General features: G+C 37.2%; 1 long non-coding RNA gene across 1 annotated transcript; it reads right to left on the reverse strand.

The window, feature by feature from the left end:
- Positions 1-14,438: 14,438 nt before the first annotated feature.
- Positions 14,439-16,237, reverse strand: LOC139934049 (uncharacterized). Its single transcript, XR_011785684.1, has 2 exons — positions 16,072-16,237; positions 14,439-15,219 (listed from the first exon to the last, which is right to left on the reverse strand). It is a non-coding gene; the product is annotated as an uncharacterized lncRNA (long non-coding RNA).
- Between the last annotated feature and the right edge of the window lie 393 nt (positions 16,238-16,630).

The raw sequence follows: 16,630 nt of genomic DNA on the forward strand, positions 1-16,630 counted from the left end.
AGATTAACATTAAACTAACAGGGTTTGAAGAAAATCATAGTGGAAAGCTTCCCTTCAACTATTACTTACTGAGGTGCTGTAGTTTTTGAGAAATGAGTAAAACAATGTCATGAAAATACGTTTTTAAATTCTTCAAATAATTTTGGTCACATGAGAGCAGAATTGTTTGCGTGACATTGTTTTACTCATTTCCCCAAAAGTACAGCACCTAAGCTCATAATATTTTCAGGAAATCTTTCTTCAATCATTATCTTCAAGCTATGTATTAGTAGACCAGCCAAACTTTAAAAAGTGCTCTAGAAAAAAAAACCACGGCATAGTTTGTTAATGGCTGGCATCCATACTAGATGTATGGATCATGGGCTCGGGAAGACGTTTTTGACCTTTTTTGACCTTTTTACCCCAAAATGACCTTACAATTCAAAATCAAGCTGGGCATCCATCCTAATCGTCTTCCCGAGCCCATGATCCATACATCTAGCATGGATGCCAGCCATTAACAAACTATGCCGTCCAAAGTGTAATTTTACACTTTGGCTGGCCTACTATATAGTTTAGTGTAAATCTGTCAGGACATTGTATTTTTTGTCCTACAAAAAGTACATACACCCTTTAAAGGAACACGTTGCCTTGGATCGGTCGAGTTGGTCTTTGAAAAGCGTTCTGTAACCGTTTGTTATAAAATCGGTATGGTTAGAGAGATGTTGTAAAAGTAGAATACAATGATCTACACAAATATGCCTCGAAATTGCGTGGTTTTCGTTTTACCTCGTCGACAAACACGGTAGGCCGTTTATGGGAGTCAAAAATTTGACTTCCATAAATGGCCGACGGTGTTATAGTTCGCGACGTAAAATGAAAACCGTGCAATTTTGAGTAATACTTGTGTGGATCATCATATTGTACTTTTACATCTTTCTACCTATGTGCATTTCATAACAAACGGTTTCAAACGCTTTTCATAGACCAACTCGTCCGATCCAAGGCAACGCGTTCCTTTAAGGCACTGAAGTTTCCGTTTGAATTTTAAAATTTTGAATGGATGCGTGTGCTGCATTCTTTAGCGTAAAGTGAGCTCACAGCCCTCACACAACACCCTATTGAAACTATTATTGATGACGTATTATTCAGAGAAACCACTTATTATTATGATAACGAGGGGCGTTCAACCGCGCATTGTAAATAAAATAAAAACCCGTTTGTAAAGATTATGAATTATTGGAATATGTTTTGGATGAATCAATGAACACAGGAAATGGTTTAAAGCACTTTCGGTAAACAGTATTGTCCAAGTCCCACACTTCGTGTATCACAACTTATATATAAAATAACAAACCTGTGACAATTTAAGGCTCTATCGGTCATCAGAGTCGGGAGAAAATAACTGGAAAACCCACCCTTGTTTCCGCACGTTTCGCCGTGTCATGACATGTGTTTAAAATAAATCAGTAATTCTCGCTATCGAGAATTGATGTTGTTTTAATGTTTTCTCAAAAAGTACAGCATTTCATGGAAAAATATGTCAAGAGAAGTCTTTCACCATTACCTTCTGTAAACCCTGTAAATTATTTGTAAATCTGTGATTTTTCTCAATTCTTTTTTTACCGAAGTGTATAATGGCTTTAAGGGAGCCTACAACATCTGGGTAGTATGTTCTTAACGTGAAGAGACGAACTATCACTTGTGCTTGTTGAATGTTTGGTGTTTGATTGTTCTTAAAGGAACGACGAGTTGGTCTATAAAAAGCGTTTGCAACCGTTTTGTATAAAATGCATATGGTTGGAAAGATGTTTTAAAAGTAGAATCAATGATCCACACAAGTAATTACCTCGAAATTGCGTGTTTTTCCTTTTACTGTGCGAACTAACACGGTCGGCCAATTTATGGGAGTCAAATATAAATGGCCGACCGTGTCGACGAGGTAAAAGGAAAACCGTGCAATTTTTCCCTCGTGTTCTTCTTTCCCTGCGAACCTTCTCCAGCAATTTTAAACAAAAGTAAAGCTTGTACAAACTTAAACTTACTATGTACATAGACAATGGTGAGTAGATGAAACCGCCACTTTTTGGGAATGATGACGTCATTGATGACGTCATGGCAAGGTTTTTAAAGTTGAAAAACGACATTTGCTTTTCGCTGTATCTCAACGAATATAAGAGCTATGATGTTCATACTTGGGTATCGGATAGATAAAGACTTGGACAACATTTGAAAAGTTAGCGCAAAAAAACGTATGACCTTAACTTCCGGTCGTTACCCTGGGTCAAACTTCGCCTTCGTGTATTTTACATGAAAAAAACAACTTTTGAGCTTTTAAACAAAAGTAAAGCTTGTACAAACTTAAAACTTACTATGTACATAGACAATAGTGAGAAGATGAAACCGCCATTTTTTTGGAATGATGACGTCATTGATTAGGTCATGACAAGGTTTTTAATGTTGAAAAACGATATTTGGTTTTCGCTGTATCTCAACGAATAAGTTCGACTTCGTGTTTTTTTCATAAAAAAAACAACTTTTGAGCTGATCTACGGCATAACTCAAGATTGAGATCGATTTGAACCTTGAAACTCAACAGATAGTTGAACCTTAGTGTTTTTAAGACAAACAGGCCTAATTACGTCATCAGGTATTAAATTACAATAAAACAATGTTAAAATGTGTACAAATCATATAGCGAGAACGTTTTGGGGGGAATCCCAACAGAGCTCTCGTTTGTCCAACAAAATAGGGCGCTGTTGATTATCAAATCTGTGTACAGCATCCCGTGCGGAGGTAGCTAAATTTTAAATGGGTTTCCATAAATTGCAAATTAAAACCTAAAGCCAATCTTACACAAAAATATTGCATTTGTGAAGAAAAAAAGGAGTCGTTAAAAACTGTGACACAAGTTTAACTATAAAAATTAACGACACGTTGTAGAAAAAGTCATCTTCATGGTTCAATGTTTTTGAACTACGTCATCACGTAACGCCCAACCGAACACCGTATTGTAATTAACAAAAATTTTATCTCTAGTGTATTTTTAAGTTTGTTCGGCCAACTCAAAAATACCTTGTCCGCTAACAAAAGCACCTTTCCCAAACCCGTATGAACTTGAAACTTCACACATAGATAGGTATTTATTAGGAGAGGAAACCGTTTAAGTTACGTCATGATGACGTCAACCGTTCTTGAATGATGGTCATTCAAAGTTTTTTTATTAATATAAAATCATAACTTCTGATCTACACAGGGGATTCTTACAATCAATACATCATCGGAATCATCATTCAAAACTCCGTAAACGCCTCGCAGACATAATCCCATTTCGACCTTGTCTTACGGTTCAAAAGTAAGCATTTGTATATTTTCTTGGCTTAAGTGTTTATGCCCAACGCAGCATACCCCTCGCGACTATAGCTTGTTCAGACTTGTTTACACATTAAACGCCAGTGCCATGTGCGTGCACATGGCGTGATTTTCCATTGATAAGTTTTGACTGGCAAAAGGTCACATACGGAGCTCCAGGAGTGCCATCCAACATATTGAGTTACCGACATACGTTATCTCATCAAGACGACTTATTTCGTGGAACCAGTTACTAACCGACATATTATTTTGCTAAGTCGACTTACTCAAAACTATCAGTTGACTTAATGACATAATTTATCTCATCAAGTCGACTTAGATAAAATGTTGAGTCCACTTACTGACATAATTTATCTCACCAAGTCGACTTACAGTTTACTTATACACAGCCTGCACACGTTGCAAATTGAGATTGCGAGTTAGGGCCCGCGTGATCGCTAATAATGTGGGGCGTTTTTTGTGCCTAGGATGCAGAAGAATAACCACAATCTAAGACTTGAATCAAGTCTACACCTCGTCCAACTCCGATTGTATTAGTCAATTCAGGCATCCTCTTCACTTTTATTTTATGTAACAAGCAAAATGATTAATTTACTGATTTTATTTAAAAAAGGTTAATGGCTGTTAGCAAACTGCGTCCAACTAACACTACATGGTGTACATGTACTTGCAAAATAGGTTTTGACCCTACTAAATAACTACGTGAGAAGATTGAGACAATAAATCATGAATTCAGTTCAAACGGATAAAAGTTTGTTTTCGTCATATTATTCATCAAACTATAAGCCTTTACACAATGAAAAAAAATTAAAACAAAATGTATGTATGGAAGGTACCAGACAGCACGTAGAGCCGAGTTGAAAAGTGACAATACCAAAGTGCAACCATGAGCCGTGAAGTTACAATATTATATGATGGTTGTCAAAAGGATAAAAAGGTTGTTGTCGCCACAACCAACCCCCTTATATTTCAACGAACCATGTGAATCTATTCAAACAAACAAAGCCTTCTAAAGAATATCCATGCATAGATTTGCCAGGTGCATACAATTATGTCCCAGCCAGCACTGTGATTTATGTGTGTTTTACTAGTTTCCTCACTCCCCAACCAAAGTGACTACAATACGTCTCTATTGAATAGCAATGGTATATTTCGTCATGGTTTTTATTTTCAGCTTTTCCATAGATCCTGTTTTTTATGACTCCCAAAAATGGCCGACCGTGTTAGTTCGCAAAGTAAAAGGAAAACCACGCAATTTCGAGGCAAATTTGTGTGGATCATTTTGTTCTACTTTTACAACATCTTTCCAACCATTATGTATTATATAACAAACGGTTACAAACGCTTTTTATAGACCAACTCGTCCGATCCAAGGCAACGTGTTCCTTTAGCGTATATAATGTTATTTACATAAAATAAGAAAATACTGGAACCCAAAACCGGGCTAAGCATATACTAATTATGTATCGTTTGGAACCTCCTTAACATCTCCTGCCCTAGTGGTGCCCGATCCAAGGCATCAAACAAGACTTAAAGCCATTGGGCCCTTTCGGTTAACAGTATTGCCCAAGGCCCACACTTCGTGTATCACAACTTCTATAACAAACCTGTGAAAATTTAGGCTCAATCGGTCATCGGAGTCGGGAGAAAATAACGGGAAAACCCACCCTCGTATCCGCGCGTTTCGCCGTGTCATGACATGTGTTTAAAATAAATCCGTAATTCTTTTGGCCCAGAGGTGCTCGGTCCAAGTTGTCAAACATAATGATAATGAAGTAAATTTAATCACAAACAATGGAACCCCCATGAGCGGGCTAAGCACGGGCTAATCATACTAATACTCTGGTAGCACCATGTAATGCTTTACAAGGTGCTGTGGCGCAATTTTGCTGCCGATCGGACCGGGAACACCGGGGCGAAATCCTTCTTTTTTCGATGAGTACACTGGGTTTCTTTTATATGCGTTACATAACACATGGGACCAACGGCTTTACATCCCATCCGAAGGACGAAGCAATGGTTAAGTGACATCATAATTTTGTAAAGTTAAGAAAACTCCTAAACATCTTTTGACCCAGAGGTGCTCGGTCCAAGTTGTCAAACATAATGATAATGATGTAAGTTTAATCACAAACAATGGAACCCCCATGAGCGGGCTAAGCACGGGCTAATCATACTAATATTTTGTAACCGTTGGAACCTACTTTATATCTTTGCCTGGTCAAACATCATTTAAAGGGGCATTACAGTATTACATTTAGTTTTAGCCCGCAAACGTAAAGTTAAAAAGCAATATAAAGACTAGGAAATAGAGTGCTCTCATAGTGGTGCACAAGGTTTGATACACACACATCTCAACGCGTGTTCGGGCTGTTAAAGCCATTATACACTTTCGGTAAACAGTATTGTCCAAGTCCCACACTTCGTGTATCACAACTTATATATAAAATAACAATCCTGTGGAAATTGAGGCTCAATCGGACATCGGAGTCGGAAGAAAATAACGGGAAAACCCACTCCTGTTTTCGCGCGTTTCGCCGTGTCATGACATGTGTTTATAACAAATCCGTAATTCTCGTTAACGAGAATTTATCTTGTTTTACCGTTTTCTCAAAAAGTAAACCATTTCATGGACTAATATTTCAAGAGAAGTCTTTCACCATTACCTTCTGTAAACCCTGTAAAATATTAATAAATCTGTGAACTTTTTTTTTCTGTACCGAAAGGGTCCATGGCTTTAAGTCAACTTCTAAGTTTCTGTAAGTCGACTTGGTGAGATAAATTATGTCAGTTAGTCGACTGATCATTTTATCTTAGTCGACTTGGTGAGATGGATTATGTCAGTAAGTCGATCTACTTGAATCAAGTCTACACCTCGTCCAACTCCCAAGTCTACACCTCGTCCAACTCCGATTGTATTAGTCAATTCAGGCATCCTCTTCAATTTTATTTTATGTAACAAGCCAAATTATTAATTTACTGATTTTATTTAAAAAAGGAAATTAGGCTGTTAGCAAACTGCGTCCAACTAACATTACATGGTGTACATGTACTTGCAAAAAAGTGTTATTGGCCTCACGTTTTGACCCTACTAAATAGCTACGTGAGAAGAATGAGACAATAAATCATGAATTCAGTTCAAAAGGATAAAAGTTTGTTTTCGTCATATTAATCATCAAACTATAAGCCTTTACCCAATTAAAATCTTCACAACAAAATGTATGTATGGAAGGTACCAGACAGCACGTAGAGCCGAGTCGAAAAGTGACAATACCAAAGTGCAACCATCAGCCGTGAAGTTACATTATATATGATGGTTGTCAAAAGGACAAAAAGGTTGTTGGCGCCACAACCAACCCCCTTATATTTCAACGAACCATGTGAATATATTCAAACAAACACAACCTTCTAAAGAATATCCATGCATAGATTTGTCAGGTGCATAAAATTATGTCCCAGCCAGCACTGTGATTTATGTGTGTTTTACTAGTTTCCTCACTCCCCAACCAAAGTGACTACAATACTTCTCTATTGAATAACAATGGTATATTTCGTCATGGTTTTTATTTTCAGCTTTTCCATAGATCCTGTTTTTTATGACTCCCAAAAATGGCCGACCGTGTTAGTTCGCAAAGTAAAAGGAAAACCACGCAATTTCGAGGCAAATTTGTGTGGATCATTTTACAACATCTTTCCAACCATTATGTATTTTATAACAAACGGTTACAAACGCTTTTTTTAGACCAACTCGTCCGATCCAAGACAACGTGTTCCTTTAACGCATGTAATGTTATTTACATAAAATAAGAAAATACTGGAACCCACGATCGGGCTAAGCATACTAATTATGTATCGTTTGGAACCTCCTTAACATCTCCTGCCCTAGTGGTGCCCGATCCAAGGCGTCAAACATGACTTAAAGCCATTGTACCCTTTCGGTAAACAGTATTGCCCAAGGCCCACACTTCGTGTATCAAAACTTCTATATCAAATAACAAACCTGTGAAAATTTAGCCTGGAGAAAATAACGGGAAAACCCACCCTCGTATTCGCGCGTTTCGCCGTGTCATGACATGTGTTTAAAATAAATCCGTAATTCTTTTGACCCAGAGTGGCTCGGTCCAAGTTGTCAAACATAATGATAATGAAGTAAATTTAATCGCAAACAATGGAACCCCCATGAGCGGGCTAAGCACGGGCTAATCATACTAATACTCTGGTAGCACCATGTAATGCTTTACAAGGTGCTGTGGCGCAATTTTGCTGCCGATCGGACCGGGAACACCGGGGCGAAATCCTTCTCTTTTCGATAAGTACACTGGGTTTCTTTTATATGCGTTACATAACACATGGGACCAACGGCTTTACGTCCCATCCGAAGGACGAAGCAATGGTTAAGTGATATCATAATTTTGTAAAGTTAAGAAAACTCCAAAACATCTTTTGACCCAGAGGTGCTCGGTCCAAGTTGTCAAACATAATGATAATGAAGTAAATTTAATCACAAACAATGGAACCCCCATGAGCGGGCTAAGCACGGGCTAATCATACTAATATTTTGTAACCGTTGGAACCTACTTTATATCTTTGCCTGGTCAAACATCATTTAAAGGGGCATTACAGTATTACATTTAGTTTTAGCCCGCAAACGTAAAGTTAAAAAGCAATATACAGACTAGGAAATAGAGTGCTCTCATAGTGGTGCACAAGGTTTGATACACACACATCTCAACGCGTGTTCAGGCTGTTAAGTCAACTTCTTAGTTTCTGTAAGTCGACTTGGTGAGATAGTTGTAAATAGTTGCGTTAAATAATAAGTTTACACTTGGCGCCTCATAAGGGAACGTGTTCCTTTAATTGTTAGTTGTTCGAGCAACAACCCTTTTGATGCTAAATTACCATAATACACATCGAGAAAAAAAATCTTTGCATTTTTAACAACACTTATTTCATTGACTCAAACGCTGACCTTGACGATATCCGAACACCTTGTGTTTGTTTCTACAAACACTAAATTCTAGTTCTTCATACTTCTTCTTCTTCTTCTCAGCGTCCCTTGTCCGCTAACAAAAGCGCCTTTTCCAAATTTGTATGAACTTGAAACTTCACACATAGTTAGCGATTTATTAGGAGAAGAAACCGTGTGAGTTACGTCATGATGACGTCATCAATTCTTGAGTTATGAATATCCAAAGTTTATTAATTCAAAAAATCATAACTTTTGATCTACATGAGGGATTCTTACAATCGAAACATCATCGGAATCGTCATTGAAAACTCCGTAAACGCCTCACAGACATGACCCCATTTTGATGTTGTCTTCCGGCTCAAAAGAGAGGTTGAAAATTTCAAAATTCACGTCTAAAGAACAACGTAAATCCCCATTGGTATGTGCATAACCATTGCACGTAGGCATACACACAACGTGTAGTGTATTAGCGGTGCAGCAGAGCACGCTCCAGTGATCATCCATTCTGCTTATTAGCGGCGATTGTCCGCTAAAAAAATCACACTTCCCAAGCACATATAAAGTTGAAACTTCACACATAGTTAGATATGTATAAGGAGAAGAAACCGTTTGAGTTATGTCACGATGACGTCATCAATTCTTGAGTTATGAATTTTCAAAGTTTATTATTTCAAAAAAACATAACTTTTGATCTACATGATGGGTTGTTACAATCGACACATCATCGGAAAGTTCGTTAAAAACTCCGTAAATGCCTCGCAGACGTGATCCCATTTTGATCTCGTCTTCTGGTTCAAAATCGAGTTTGAAAATTCACAATTTCTTGTACAAAGAACTACGAAATTTTCCCATTGGTTGTGCGTAACACTTGTGGCGTACACGTGTAGTGTATTAGGCATAATTTATTTGGTGGCATGCTGCCAAGTTTGTTGTACTCTGTGCCATAGCGTGATATGCATAGAGCTACATAGCTATGCAGAACGCTGCGAAAACGATTTCATTTCAATCTTCAGCGTCAAATTGTTCAAATGTTACCCTTCTGATGGCTTAGTGGTCAATGTGGAATTGAAGACGAAGTTTCGCTGAGATGACCACCTACTTCAGTGATTCATGTGACTTTTAATTATGTGAGAAAACAACAGTACAACATGACGAACATTGATCATGTTTTGGTTAAACACCGAGACGAATAGAGACGTTACATCGATCGACCACTCCCCCCGAGTGAAGGGCGTTATGGGCCCACGGAATTCACGTCAGTATTACGATATCTATTATTTCTTGAACTTAGCATAATCATCAATTGTTTTGATTATTTGTTAAAACAACTATCCAAGTTATTTTGAGTTAAATATTTTGAAGAAAAAAAATCTCTGGAATAACATAAGCCCTTTCAAACTTTCTCTAGTAGGAAAGGACGTTACGTAAACTAATCTATTTCTACCTCCATGCACAGACATGGATGTTACAATACAAAATATTCAAAGAAAACAGAATGGTTAAAGTATAAGGCCCAAGCATTTAGGGGTGGTCTTGCTAAAATAAACTGCCGGATTAAAGAAAACTTTAGTACAAACAAATCAATAAAACATCCAGATTTTCATCTTCTTCTTCTCTTCGTCCCTTGTCCTCGAACAAAAGCACACTTCCCAAACTCGTATGAACTTGAAACTTCGCGCATAGTTAGATATGCATTAGGAGTGGAATAATGTGTTAGTTAGGTCATGATGACGTCATCCATTCTTGAGTAATAAAAATTCAAATTATTATTTCAAAAAATCATTATTTTTGATCCACGTGATGGATTCTTACAATCGATACATAATCGGAAAGGTCGTTAAAAACTCCGTAAAGGCCTCGCAGACATGACCCCATTTTTACCTTGTCTTCTGGTTCAAATCAGATTTTTTGTGTATTTTCGTCAAGTTTTTTGTTTTGACTACTACCGTACTGCGTTGATCACACCGGTTCTCGTCCGATCAGTGAATTCAAACAACATCGGGCCCGGTCAGTACTTGGATGGGAAACCCGCTGAACCAGTTGTTGATGTTGTTGTATGTTTGTTTTTGTTTTGGGGTTTTTTTTTTACTTCTTTTTAAAAAATATTATATCAGCTTCGTTTATAGTCTGTTTTCAAGGCGTTTTCAATAAACATTTCCCTTTCGTTTAGTTAGTCTCTTCTCCAGTCGTCATCATTCATAAGTTCCTATGTCCTCAACCACAAAAGCTATTTTGACAATCTATACATTATATGAAAGGGGTTTACGTACTTCACAAAAATGGATATGTTGGTGACCTTCTCTTGACCTTTTGACCTTTCTAAACCGGAAGTGCATGTAAAATGCTTTGAAAAGGCCTATTTTCATGGGTTTTTCCTTTGATAATTGTCCACCAGGGTGTATTTTTGTACTCCCGGAAGCCGAACACCTTGTTTTTGTTATGACAAAAACTTGAGTCTAGTTGATACTTCTTCTTCTTCTTCTTCTTCTTCTTCTTCTTCTTCTTCTGTACGTCCCTTGTCCCCCTACAAAAACATCTTTCCAAACATCGTATGAACTTGAAACTTCACACATAGTTAGCGATTTATTAGGAGAAGAAACCGTGTGAGTTACGTCATGATGACGTCATCAATTCTTGAGTTATGAATATTCAAAGTTTATTAATTCAAAAAATCATAACTTTTGATCTACATGAGGGATTCTTACAATCGAAACATCATCGGAATCGTCATTGAAAACTCCGTAAACGCCCCACAGACATGACCCCATTTTGATGTTGTCTTCCGGCTCAAAAGAGAGGTTGAAAATTTCAAAATTCACGTCTAAAGAACAACGTAAATCCCCATTGGTATGTGCATAAACATTGCACGTAGCCATACACACAACGTGTAGTGTATTAGCGGTGCAGCAGAGCACGCTCCAGTGATCATCCATTCTGCTTATTAGCGGCGATTGTCCGCTAAAAAAATCACACTTCCCAAGCACATATAAAGTTGAAACTTCACACATAGTTAGATATGTATAAGGAGAAGAAACCGTTTGAGTTATGTCACGATGACGTCATCAATTCTTGAGTTATGAATTTTCAAAGTTTATTATTTCAAAAAATCATAACTTTTGATCTACATGATGGGTTGTTACAATCGACACATCATCGGAAAGTTCGTTAAAAACTTCGTAAATGCCTCGCAGACGTGATCCCATTTTGAGCTCGTCTTCTGGTTCAAAATTGAGTTTGAAAGTTCACAATTTCTTGTATAAAGAACTACGAAATTTCCCCATTGATTGTGCGTAACACTTGTGGCGTGCACGTGTAGTGTACTAGGCATAATTTATTTGGTGGCATGCTGCCAAGTTTGTTGTACTCTGTGCCATAGCGTGATATGCATAGAGCTATATAGCTATGCAGAACGCTGCGAAAACGATTTCATTTCAATCTTCAGCGTCAAATTGTTCAAATGTTACCCTTCTGATGGCTTAGTGGTCAATGTGTAATTGAAGACGAAGTTTCGCTGAGATGGTCACCTACTTCAGTGATTCATGGGACTTTTAATTATGTGAGAAAACAACAGTACAAAATGACGAACATTGGTCATGTTTTGGTTAAACACCGAGAAGAATAGAGACGTTACATCGATCGACCACTCCCCCGGGTGAAGGGCGTTTTGGGCCCACGGAATTCACGTCAGTATTACGATATCTATTACTTCTTGAACTTAGCATAATCATCAATTGTTTTGATTATTTGTTAAAACAACTATCCAAGTTATTTTGAGTTAAATATTTTGAAGAAAAAAAAATCTCTGAAATAACATAAGCCCTTTCAAACTTTCTCTAGTAGGAAAGGACGTTACGTAAACTAATCTATTTCTACCTCCATGCACAGACATGGATGTTACAACACAAAACATTCAAAGAAAACAGAATGGTTAAAGCATAAGGCCCAAGCAATTAGGAGTGGTCTTGCTAAAATAAACTGCCGGATTAAACAAAACTTTAGTACAAACAAATCAATAAAACAATCCAGATTTTCATCTTCTTCTTCTCTTCGTCCCTTGTCCTCGAACAAAAGCACACTTCCCAAACTCGTATGAACTTGAAACTTCGCACATAGTTAGATATGGATTAGGAGTGGAATATTCTGTTAGTTAGGTCATGATGACGTCATCCATTCTTGAGTAATAAAAATTCAAATTATTATTTCAAAAAATCATTATTTTTGATCCACGTTTTCTTTTTTTACTTCTTTTTTAAAATATTATCAATAGAGCGCGAAAAAGCTTCATGAAGAATAGTCTTCGTTCAAGGCGGTTAAAACATACATGCCCCTTACAGTCTTTTCTTCAGTCGTCAGTCAATATTTCCTAAGTTCATATTTCCTAAACTACATAAGCTATTTTGACAATCTGTACATCATATGAAAGGGCTTTACGTACTTGACAGAAATGGATATGTTGGTGAACTTTCGTTGACCTTTTGACCTGTTTAAACGGGAAGTGACTGTGAAATGATTTGAAAGGGCGTGGTTTATTGTCTTTTAGGTCGAAATAAACATCCTTTGATGCTTTACCATCACACCATACAAGTCTGGCAAAGGTCTGGTTTAAAACAAATATTACCGATGACGTCACCAAACATACACTTTTACTAGATGACGTAATCATGTGGTTTTGACAGTTTTTGTAATTTGAATCATTTATTACAAATCTTGAGAACAAAGCAAGGTGTAATATTTGTTTTTTAATCCAGGCTTTTACTCCCGGAAACCGAACACCTTGAGTTTGTTCACAAACTCTCAATCTCTAGTTTCAGTCAGTGCGCAAGGGTCAGAAAACCCCTTCATTTCATTTGTTAGATATTCATGACCGTCGCGGCTATGAATATATAATGAGCTCGGAGGACGCATTTTAAAAAATCCAATTCGGGAGTATTAAATACTCTAACAGACAAAAACTTTCATAAAACGGAGTAATAATGTTTTCTTGTACCTACAAAAATTATTCCATAATTTTATGTATCCAAAAATAAGAAATATGAGACAAAAAACATTACCCTCTTTGTGCAGAAATAATGGTCTTCAAAAACGTCATCTTTTTAATATTTAACCAAATTGTGCAGAAGAATTTTACAGATGGACTGTTAGGTAAACTATTGATGTAGTCTTTCGCTGTATTCGTTATTTCCAAGGTAGCTCGAAACAGTCAAGTTCACCAAAAGAATCCGTCTTCGTCAGCGTGACCGTTCAGAATCGAGAAATCCGCCATGTCTCGCTTGTAAAATGAGAGCCCACACGTGATTGGTCAAAACATGGACCATGCTCAATGTCCTATGTAACTAGTGTAACCAATCAGCTGCTGTGTAAGGAAACGCTAGTCATTTGCCTAGCGTTTCCGTACACTTCAGTCATGTCTGGTTCCCTACTTCAAACGTTACACTGATTAATGCGGTGTTGGGTAAACATTGAGGTACCAGGCTTTTCAAAGGATTGTGCATTTGTCTAAAAGGGATTCGTTTAAAGAAGGTCTGCCGTACAATGGCTAAATCCATTAAAATTATTTTTTGAAGCTTTTTAATATGCCATTCCACCGAAAATAGTATTAGATATTCGCCGTGGTTTATACCTTGATGAAAGAAACACTATTGCATTTCAAGGGTCCACCATTACTTGCCCATTTTCATGCTTTTATTCTGTGAGGATTGGTCAATTTGTTAACAACATATTTTTTATTAAACACTGCAACATTCTTTTCTTATTTCATTTATTAATTTATTTATTTGATTCTTTCAGCTGCAGGAATGTCTCATGCAATTATCCACATTTTCCTTTACAGAGTCTTAATTATTTAAATAATTGTTTAATGCTAGGTCAGCTCGGAGAAAAATTTAAAAAAAAGTTGTTACAGGAACACCCAGGTATTAGGAGATCTGTAAACATATAAAGTGGAAATTATACTTTCTAATTCAACTAGTTTCTTATTTTCCCTATTATCTATAAACATCACAAGCAACTTGCAATACAACATTAAGTACTATTTTTGTCTGCCAATAAATATTGATTAAAATAATGTAATTTATCTTGATGGGAACCCTGTAAAGCAATGATTGAACAATGCTTACTCTTTATCTTAAAGTTATTGTACAATACTATTGGCAAAGATCTTTTCGTTGAAAAGCTTACTGATCGTTAAGTTCACATTTGAACTATTTTTTCTGTCTCTGATCTGAAATGAAGCTTCACACTTCCTGCGAATGTGAATGCGATACCAATGTTGATACCAAAAGTTCACAAATAACTTGCAGAGGTTGAATTGTGCGAATATTGCATTGTGCAAATATCGCAACGAAAACAGAGTTGTGATGTAAAATTCAAGTAAAATCCATATCGAATTCACATTCGCAGTAAGTATGAACCAGGCTTAAGACTTTAAACTTTAAATTAAAAAAATATTCAGAAATATAAATTCACAAGCATGCAAAAGTTTCAACTCAATTCGGGGTCTGTTAGCTTGAGAAAAAAAAAAACCCAGCAAAACCTTTCATTTAGTACGAGGTACTAAAGTATCTTGTAAGAAGGTACGAAGTGTCCAAGGTACGAAGTGTCCAAGGTACGAAGAGTCCCATAGTCACTTCGTACCTTGCAAAGGTACGAAGCGTCTAGGGTGCGAAGAGGCAAAGGTACGAAGTGTCCTGACACCTTTCATCTCGGAAGCCTAGCGATACCAACTACATCTCTGAGCACGGCATTCCCGAACAGTCATAATTACAACACCCCGTAGAAATCTGGCTGGGTTACAACATCAGGAAGAAACCAGTCAATGTTCAACTTCACGTTCTCTGACAAGTACTTTGTGACGGAATTATCCAAAAGCTAGAAACAACGGTAGATCATCAAGGGTAGGCCTGAGGTTTGGAGGGAAAAAAAGTATCATAAGATTTTAATTTTACATTGTTTAGATCCCATCATATAGTTATTTAAAAAAAGGTTGACAGAAATAACCAGGCTAATTCTCATTGTATATGGACCTAAACTGGGGGCACTGTACTCCGTAGCACGCTAATATAAGGTTTGCGATATAAACACATCCGGTTATTAAAAATTTAACTTTGTATAATAAGATGACAACTAACATGACTAAAGAAACAAATATATTAATGCAATAAAACAAAGTGCAAGTTGAAGACAAAAACTTGTGTATTGTAAATATCATGTCCAAAATAGCCTAGAACTGTCACTGACTCACTGTGTAGTACGAGCATGGAGGGTCTATTTCTTCCTCCATGGTATAATTATAACAATGTTTAAAGTTAAACCAGGTCCCTACTAGTACTACTTTCTGATATTTAAAAAAATGTTTTATAAATACATGCCACGACGACGACGAAAGACAAAACAACTAAACAGCAGCCCCAGAAAATCGTGTTTACTGTGACGTCACGCAACAATGAGTGCCGCAACAACGGAGAAATTTGTGATTTCTCGTGAAATTACGAGGCCGAAAACACGACAACGGTTGAACGTGCAGAAATGAATGTACCATCAATAGGACCGGAAACCCTTCGTCTACCATAATATCGACCTCATTTGTCTCCATTATGCTCGAAACAGTCAAGTTCACCAAAAATGTGAGGCTATTCTTCGAAAAGTGTGAAAACTTAAGTACACTTCAGTTGAAAATATAAATGTCTTAGAAGGTTAAATTCGGTAAAAATTGGGTTCTAAATCTACGTTAGATTGTCGAGAAGGCTACTTACCCCACCATGTTGGTCTAACTCCGACGGAAATGTACTTCCCATCGGTTTGAAGGAGCAGTGTCGGAACGCTCGCATTTTCACGCGAAATCTCGAAGGGGTCCGAGGCCAGCTCTCGCTGCAAATGAAATCGAGCGCTATGCTTCATTATCGAGCACGGTGCGCACGGACTGGTTTGTTTTTGTTTCGCTACTTGTAAACAGACGTTAAACCAATATTTATATGGGAGATTGGGTGTTGCCAGATTGGCGTTTGCATATGCTGCCGGCCTATGTGGAAGTTTCCTGAGTTTCCATCATGGGAAAATTATTTTAAAAAAACAATGACTACCTCGTGGTCTGTGTTCTTTATACTTGCGTCATTGAGTAGTTTGTTTAGTACCATTATTTTCCTTCAGTAAACACGAATTGTTCGTTAATAAAACACCATAAGTTGTAGACGATAAAGAGACTACAGGTTGTATAATGGTCGAGTTTGACGAATGACGATCCTTTCTGGGGCCGCATTTTTTTGTCTGGAGTATAGAATTTCCACCCTCAAAATTTGTCCTGGTTCACTTTAT

The sequence above is a fragment of the Asterias amurensis genome, chromosome 2 (genome assembly GCF_032118995.1).
Source record: "Asterias amurensis chromosome 2, ASM3211899v1".
NCBI lineage: Eukaryota > Metazoa > Echinodermata > Asteroidea > Forcipulatida > Asteriidae > Asterias > Asterias amurensis.